At 39.4% G+C, this 7593-nt stretch overlaps 1 long non-coding RNA gene across 1 annotated transcript in view; it reads right to left on the bottom strand.

Moving 5' to 3' along the window:
- Nucleotides 1–2462: 2462 nt before the first annotated feature.
- Nucleotides 2463–7593, bottom strand: part of LOC126412217 (uncharacterized) — a 141038-nt gene continuing 135907 nt past the window's right edge. The window contains exon 3 of the long non-coding RNA XR_007575261.1: nt 2463–2519. This is a non-coding gene — a long non-coding RNA (uncharacterized LOC126412217). The remainder of the gene's footprint in view (nt 2520–7593) is intronic.

The raw sequence follows: 7593 nt of genomic DNA, 5'->3' as shown, positions 1-7593 counted from the left end.
GAACCATACGCGAGTGGAACAGGAAAGGGAGGTAATCACAGTGGCACGTAAAGTCCCCTCCGCCACACACCGTTGGGTGGCTTGCGGCGTATAAATGTAGATGTAGATGTAGGTTAACCTCTGGTTATGGACGGATGGAGAACGAAAGGAGTTGTGCCCTTTCAGAGAAACCATCCCGGCATTTGTCATAAGCAAGTTAGGAAAATCACGGAAAACCTAAATCAGGTTTACCGGATGCGGATTTGAGCCGCCGTCCCCCTGAATGCGATTCGTCCAGTGTGTTAACCACTATCGGTTACTCTGTTTTCAATTGATCCTTATAGTCTAACTCTAATTGCAAGTTCTCTCCAAATATTTGGATAGGCTAACACTCAAAAGCTCTGAAGAGCTGCGTTACTGTAAAAACCGACTGCAAGAAAGAAATTTCTTTGCTGTGGTGTGAAAATGTGCTGATCAGTTTTCTTTCTCACTGTTTTTAACTACGGCAGCTTAAAGTGAACTGGTAGATCGGTTGGAATAATTCGTATATGGGGTATGAGAGAGTGATGTCTCCAGCTTTTGTTGTAATGTTTTTATTTCGAATAGTTTTAACCGGCGAACGTGTAGCATTACAGAGATCGGACGATTGACATTGCGCAGTGCTATTCTTGTAGACCGATAACCCATATGTACAGCTTTCACAATGAACATTTTTTTATTAAAACCGACTGTGAAGAAGAAAGCTAAACAGCACACCGTGGTGTACACAACTTTTGTTTAAAATAATATAAACTGTGAAACAGTGTGTGAATAGGAGAAACAATTTGTGTTATTGTGTCAATGTCCTGCTATTTCAGTTGAAGCCAACTGCAAGAAAGAAAACGAAACCGAACGCTTTCACAGCTACGCAAAGTACTTTCTATCTTGCAGTCGTTTTTTACAGAAAATGTGTACATCGTCCAAATGTATAGAATAGTATCGAAAAAAATTTAAAGTAACTCTGTCAAGAACATTTCCTGATCATTTTATTCATATTCCAAATGGTTTACTACAATTTCGGCTTCCATACCTCCGAAGTGGGCGAAGTCGCAACGAGGAACCGAAATTTGCGTACAGACACAGTTCCCAGGGATTACCCAGATAAGGACGAATATCCAGTTCCCAACCACATTTAGCAAAAATTATTCCATTCCATGGTAGGGTGGTACAACCAGTTTTGAATATATTTTAGAATAAAAACAGTCTTCGTTGCGAAATTACCTAACGTCAATGACGCGTTTCACCCTTTTGAGGCATCATCAGATCGTATAAAAGCAGCTGGATGTGAAATCCATCTGTCATATAGCCACAAATGTGTGTGAATTCCTAAGGGACCAAACTGCTGAGGTCATAGGTCCCTAGAGTTACAAACTACTTAAAGTAACTTATGCTAAGAACAACACACACACTAGTACCCGAGGGAGGACTCGAAGCTCCGATAGGAGGGGCCACGCAATCCGTGGCATGGCGGCTCTAACAACGTGGCCACTCCACGCGGCCAAGTAGCCACATAAAATGGAAAATGGACGCAACGTCGACTGTATGTATCATATAATTTCCCGTTAAAAATGGGTAGATGACAGATGTGTTCCACATCCAGCTACTTTTACACAAATCTGATGATGCCACAAGAGGGTGAAACGCGTTATTGACGTTAAATAATTTCGAAACCAAGACTGATTTCATTCTGAAATGCATATTTAGCAATTGCAAAGCATTGCTGGGTTCGGTAGTACATTATAAACCAGATTTTGCATACAAACATATCTGTGGGTCAAGCTGTGCAGCTACTTGAATGAATCGTACTGAAAACTGGCCTTCAGTGTAACACAGCAAACTGTATAAATGATAGTTTACTGCCTAAGACACTTCATAATTCTACCAAAGGAGTCACAGGCACTATAAGAATGATGTCAGGAGCCACCATGCAGAAACAAGCTGCCTGAGAGAAAAGTGGGCGGTTGTGGACAGTTCTGTTGAGTTTTCGGTACTGTACTTATACCAGTTACTAGCAGAGTGATGGGAGTTTCGGGTGATTCGGTGGTATTGAAGAGGAGCTATAAATTTTTATTTTATGTTGAATACGAACATCTCTAAGTTTTTATTTGTTTTGTTTATAATTTTGAATTCACTTCATACATTACGGGAAGCCATGAACATGCAACCTTGGGCAAATCAATGAGCACAAGATAGTATATGCGAGGAAGTCGTGGATTTGAGAATCTACTGACGTATTCCAAACCAGCGCTCACACGTATGTCTGATACCGACCTTCGCGGGTGTGGGCCTGGGCCGCCCTCATCGTTGACGAGCTCGAGCACGGGCGGCGGCGGCGGCGGCGGGGGCGGCGCGTCGCGGGGGCGGCAGTCTCCGCCGGCGAGCAGCCGCGCGGCGAGCAGCAGGTTGCAGCCGGCCAGGGCGGCCACGCACAGCGCGCTCAGCGCCCACAGCCGCCGCGGGCGCGCCTGCCACCAGTGCCGCCAACACCGGCAAGCCGCCGCCTGCAACATCGCACCGCACCACTGCTACCAACTGTGAGCCAGTTGTTGCATTTATCTCCACAAGCCTAGCAGTGAGCAGTATGGCGCAGCCGGCCCAGAGCGGCTACACGGAGCAAATCGACACCAACGAGGTTAGCAGGAGACAACGAGAGGTCCCCAGCGGTGGTATAGACTTCTTGAAACTATCGATACTGTGATGCAAGTTAAGATCCTATGTATCACACCCTGCAAGCCATTCACTCTGGTGGGCCGTCTTCTGCGAGTAAATGAGGAAAAAATTCAGAATTTTACTTGACACTCAACCACGTTAAAAACACAGTATCATGTTGATTGGTTGCATGATGTAAAGGATAGGTTAAGAACTTCATATACAGAAGGTCACGCATTTGAATCTCGCCAGGTACTTCAATTTCTTTTATTTTTTAAATTTTCATTGAGATGATTCGGTCATTATTTTCATTCAATTAATTTGTTTAAATGTAAATTTTTTTTCCTTCATCACCTTATTTTAATCATCATATCAAATTCTTCATTTCCTCTCATTTTTCTTCCTAGCATTCTTTTTCCACTTGTAATGTTCATTCATGTTATTTTAATTAATTTTTTATATTAATTTCGATTTAATTTATCTCGTTTTATCATCGTATCTTTTCGTCCATGTTATTGTATTTATCGTTTCTATTCCTCCTGTGGCGTGAATTTCATTTTCCTTGTAATCACTTCTTTCGTTTAAATCTTCATGTGTGTTGCTTTGACCATACTGCAATAGGAATTCAGGCTATGTTTTAAATGTTAATACAACGATCATTAACCAAAAAAAGCAATATCTTGCAACCAAAGATCAATTTTTGACACCTCTGCGCAGTCAATATAAATAAATTACTTAGCCTTTTGTTTTTTAACAAATAGATCGACATTTTCAAATATTTAAGTATTATAATAGATAAACATAAGTAAATTCACATTCGCAAATAACATAAAGACAAAACGAGAACAAATGAAAAAATTCATATGATGACTAAAATGATGTGACAAAGGAAAAGAAATAAAAAATTGCATTTAACCAATTAAATGAATAAAAATAATGATCAAAGTCATTTCGATAAGGATTTAAAAATTTAAAAATTTAAAGCTCCTGATGAGAAACCCTTGACTTTCTCCACACGAAGGTCTTACCATCTAAATTTCACCATGGAATCATTTAGCATGGTAATACTTTTTTAATGCTGTTAAGCATTACATAAAATTCTGAACTTTTTTCGTCGATTACTTGTAAACGAGGGCCCACCAGGGTCAATGGCTGCAGGGTGTGATACCTGTTATCTTAACCTACATCACTGAATAGCTAGTTTCGAAAAGTCGATCTCACCACTAGGGACCACTCCATGTGAGAATGGTCATTTGCTGAAGCCAAAACAATGGTTTCTCCATTAAAACCCTGTATGACACTCGCCCTCTTTACTTAAGGGTCTATTCTCCTCATTCAGCCAATAAAATAAGTGATTTTTACGATAATGTTGGAAAAACTAACGAATAGTAAACGTAAACATGGTCTGTAGTAGGCTGTAATGTGATTTTCATTCAATCGTGCGATTAGCTAATTTCGAAAACCTGTCATTGTCAAGCACCTGTAAAGCCTTGGTGCTTGACAATGACAAGTAGCTGAAATTAGCTAATCGCATGATTAAATAAAAATCGCATTACAGCCTACTACAGACCATGTTTATGTTTATTAAACATCTGCAGGCTGTGAATCCCCACAAATATTAAAAAATTTAAAAACTAATGAAGTAATGAACATAAATTTTTTGCTTAGTGTTTATTAATTCTTGGGCAATATTTTCTGATCTTTTTTATGAAATTCACTCATTATTAAACTCCCCATGCAATGAATTACAGTTACTCTGTGCAAAATAAGGTGTTTCTATGACGGAGGTCCTGCTGTTTGCAAATATTATCTGAAATCAGAAATGCATTATATCTAAAAGTGACGGAACGGATTGCGGTCACACTAATAAAGATACCTATCTCAAATTTGGCTGAATTACTCCTCGGGCATGTCTGCAAGATGTAATAGCCTATTTTTCATTAGCTATTGCGAAAAACGTGGCCAAAACCACACGACAAAACAAAATCTCTGTTTTAAACATTGGCCATTTTTTGCGAATTTCAAAGAACTGTGCTATTATTCCGTTGCGCAATATCCTATAAAATAAGAAAATTCTATGCTTTTTTTGATTCCAGATAAGATTTGCAGACTGTAGTACTTCCGTCATAGATCTGTTTTTGGACAGTGGAACTTTTAGGTCCTTGGAAGGGGGGGTGGGGGGGCGGGGAGGCGCTTACTTATGACTGAATTTCTTTCAATAAATCAGAAAATGTTGTTCAAGAATCAATAAATAATATTCAAAAAGGTTTATGTTGATTGCTTCATTAGCTTTCCCAAAAAAATCATGAACATCGCTCACTTTATAGGTTGACTTGAGGAGAATGGACCCTTAAAGTCGTATCTGAATATGTACTTAGATAAGACATTTGCAATTTCGTGGAGGAATACTCGTAATGAGACAGTTGGTAACTTAATTTCTCAGTGCGACATTTCATTCGCTACGCGTATACTACATCACCCGCACGAACAGCCGTGCACGTTAAAGCGCTATTTCGGGGAACATATACGCTGGCCCCGGATCGAATTCGCCCGCAGGCTTAACGGCGAGGGTCGGTGTGAGGCTAGTGTGGATATGGTTTTTAGGAGGTTTCCCAGATTTCACTAGTTGAATATCGAGCTGCTATCCAAGCCCCGTCACAGTTACACGATTCGCAAAACATTTAGAAAACTTCCATTTCCACGTGAATAACATTATACGCAGACAGTTGGGGTACATATATTCGGTCCCTGGGAGTAACAGGCTGGCTACATGTCGGACATCCAGCTATCCTTAAGTTAATCATGCCCAGTCAGTTAAAAAAACGCTGACCTTGTGGTGATGCTGGACAAAGATACAAGAAAAAGAATAAGCATGACCTGGATCTTAGTAAAATAGCAGATCGCTTTAATTCAAGCCAAACTGATAGCTGTAATAGTTGACAGTACAAACAGCACAAGATCCTTATGATCATTTCACTACCAAAATGTACTATTTCCAGAAAGTAAGCACTTAAAAGACACTTTGTACCAGAGGAACATGACAACTTCGTATCAAAATTATTGATAGACCTTAGGTGCAGGTAAGCATTACCGCTAACTTGGAATGCTTGCACTTTATGTTAGTTAAACCTCATCCTTGTCTCTCTGCAATTTATTCTCTAGTTCGTTCTACATATTATTAATTCTGTGTGACAATTTTGCACAATCAGGAATACATATTTCAATCATGATTTTAACTTATCATTATGATCACTAGAACACATATATTCAGTTATCATGTTTGTAAAAAGGAATTTCCACAACTCAAATGATAATTTTATACCCTACGAAACAATACTCAACTGCTTTTTTTTTTCTTTTTCAATGAATGTTTCAGCTCACTTTCACAAACAAAACAAACTTTCAACTTATTAACCAGCGTATTTTATCACATACCTATTACATCTAAATATTCATAACTTCAGTATCAATATCGTCCAGTTGCCTTAATTGTAATTTCTGCATATATATCTCGCTCCCTCTCCTACAAACACAATTAGATTATTGCATTTGAACCTAGGTACCTGTCCTACAAAGACAATTAGACTCTTGTATTTGCATTTTTATGTGTCTGTGAGAAAAGACTTTTAGCAATGTTACTGGCAGATCATACTAGACTGTAATACCAAGTAATTATCAGGTGACCATCGATTTCTCATATGAGCACTCAAGTTCAGAAATTAATGGACTTGTGTAGACATACCTATTGCATTACTTATTAAATTAGGAGCTCCACTTTGCTACTGCTCATTTATTGTTCTAGAATGTGGCAAGCAAGTACCAACTATAACCTTGGCATAATCATATGCTGTTGTAGAATAAAAGTTACGTCTTGATGCGAAGAGCAAAAAAGCTCAGTCACATTCTGTAAGAACGACAGAACATGTCTTGGCGAACTGATGTGACAGTCTTCATTTACACTGGACACACTGTTAAGCACATAAATACTCTCTTCACCAATGTAGTTCTTCATCTGCAAGGCTTTATCAAAAGAATCAAATTACTCATACGACGCTTGAGGCGACATTTTGGCTGCTGAGGGAGCTTTATTTTCATCCTGTATTGCACGTTTACTTCACACATTGTGTACAACTTTGTCTTGATACGAATGACAGTGACAGGTGTTTGAGCGCCTGGATTGAGGGCAACGTCGACACCGAAAATAACCAGATGCAGAAAATTAGCATTTCATGTCAAAGTTGTAGACACACAACAATTATTATTACTTTGTGGAACAGCGGTTCCTAAAATAAGAAGAAATCCCCCAACATTACAATTAGTACAGAGCAAGATAACCACATATGCACAAAAAATAATTAATATGCTGAAAATTTTAAGTGAGTAACTTGTTGCCTATTCTCAACAGTCACTTCCTGGATTACCTCAGACGTAAACACTAAAGTGAAATACACAATACATGGTCAGCTACTGTTACACCAGTTGCCAATAGCAAAGTAAAACGAGTTTAACATCAAATTGTCAAATTAATAGGTCTTATAAACTGAAACATTATAACCATTTATGAAAAATCTAGCCCAACTTACATTCTACGTGTTGGAGAGAAACAAAGGAAAAAATGTGAGGCTCCGTCTTTCCTGGTCACTTCGGGCTCAGTTCGAATCGAGATTCATCCGTGAGAGAATTCTACTTCAGTCAACGAGATTCCAGGCCGAGGACATGTCCGGAGACGGTCCAGACAACAGTGGGATACCAACCTGACTCTCGGCCGCCATACGGCCTGACAATCAGGAGTGATGGTCTGGGTTGTCATTTGTTTTCATAGTAGCGCCCCTTTTGGTTGTCATCCGCGGCACCCTTGCTGTATAGTAGTACGCCTACGATATTCCACGCCCCGTTTTGCTGCCCTTCTTGACAACCCATGCTGGG

This window comes from Schistocerca serialis, chromosome 7 (genome assembly GCF_023864345.2).
Source record: "Schistocerca serialis cubense isolate TAMUIC-IGC-003099 chromosome 7, iqSchSeri2.2, whole genome shotgun sequence".
Taxonomy (NCBI): Eukaryota; Metazoa; Arthropoda; class Insecta; order Orthoptera; family Acrididae; genus Schistocerca; species Schistocerca serialis.
This window is presented reverse-complemented; position numbering and strand designations above follow the sequence as displayed.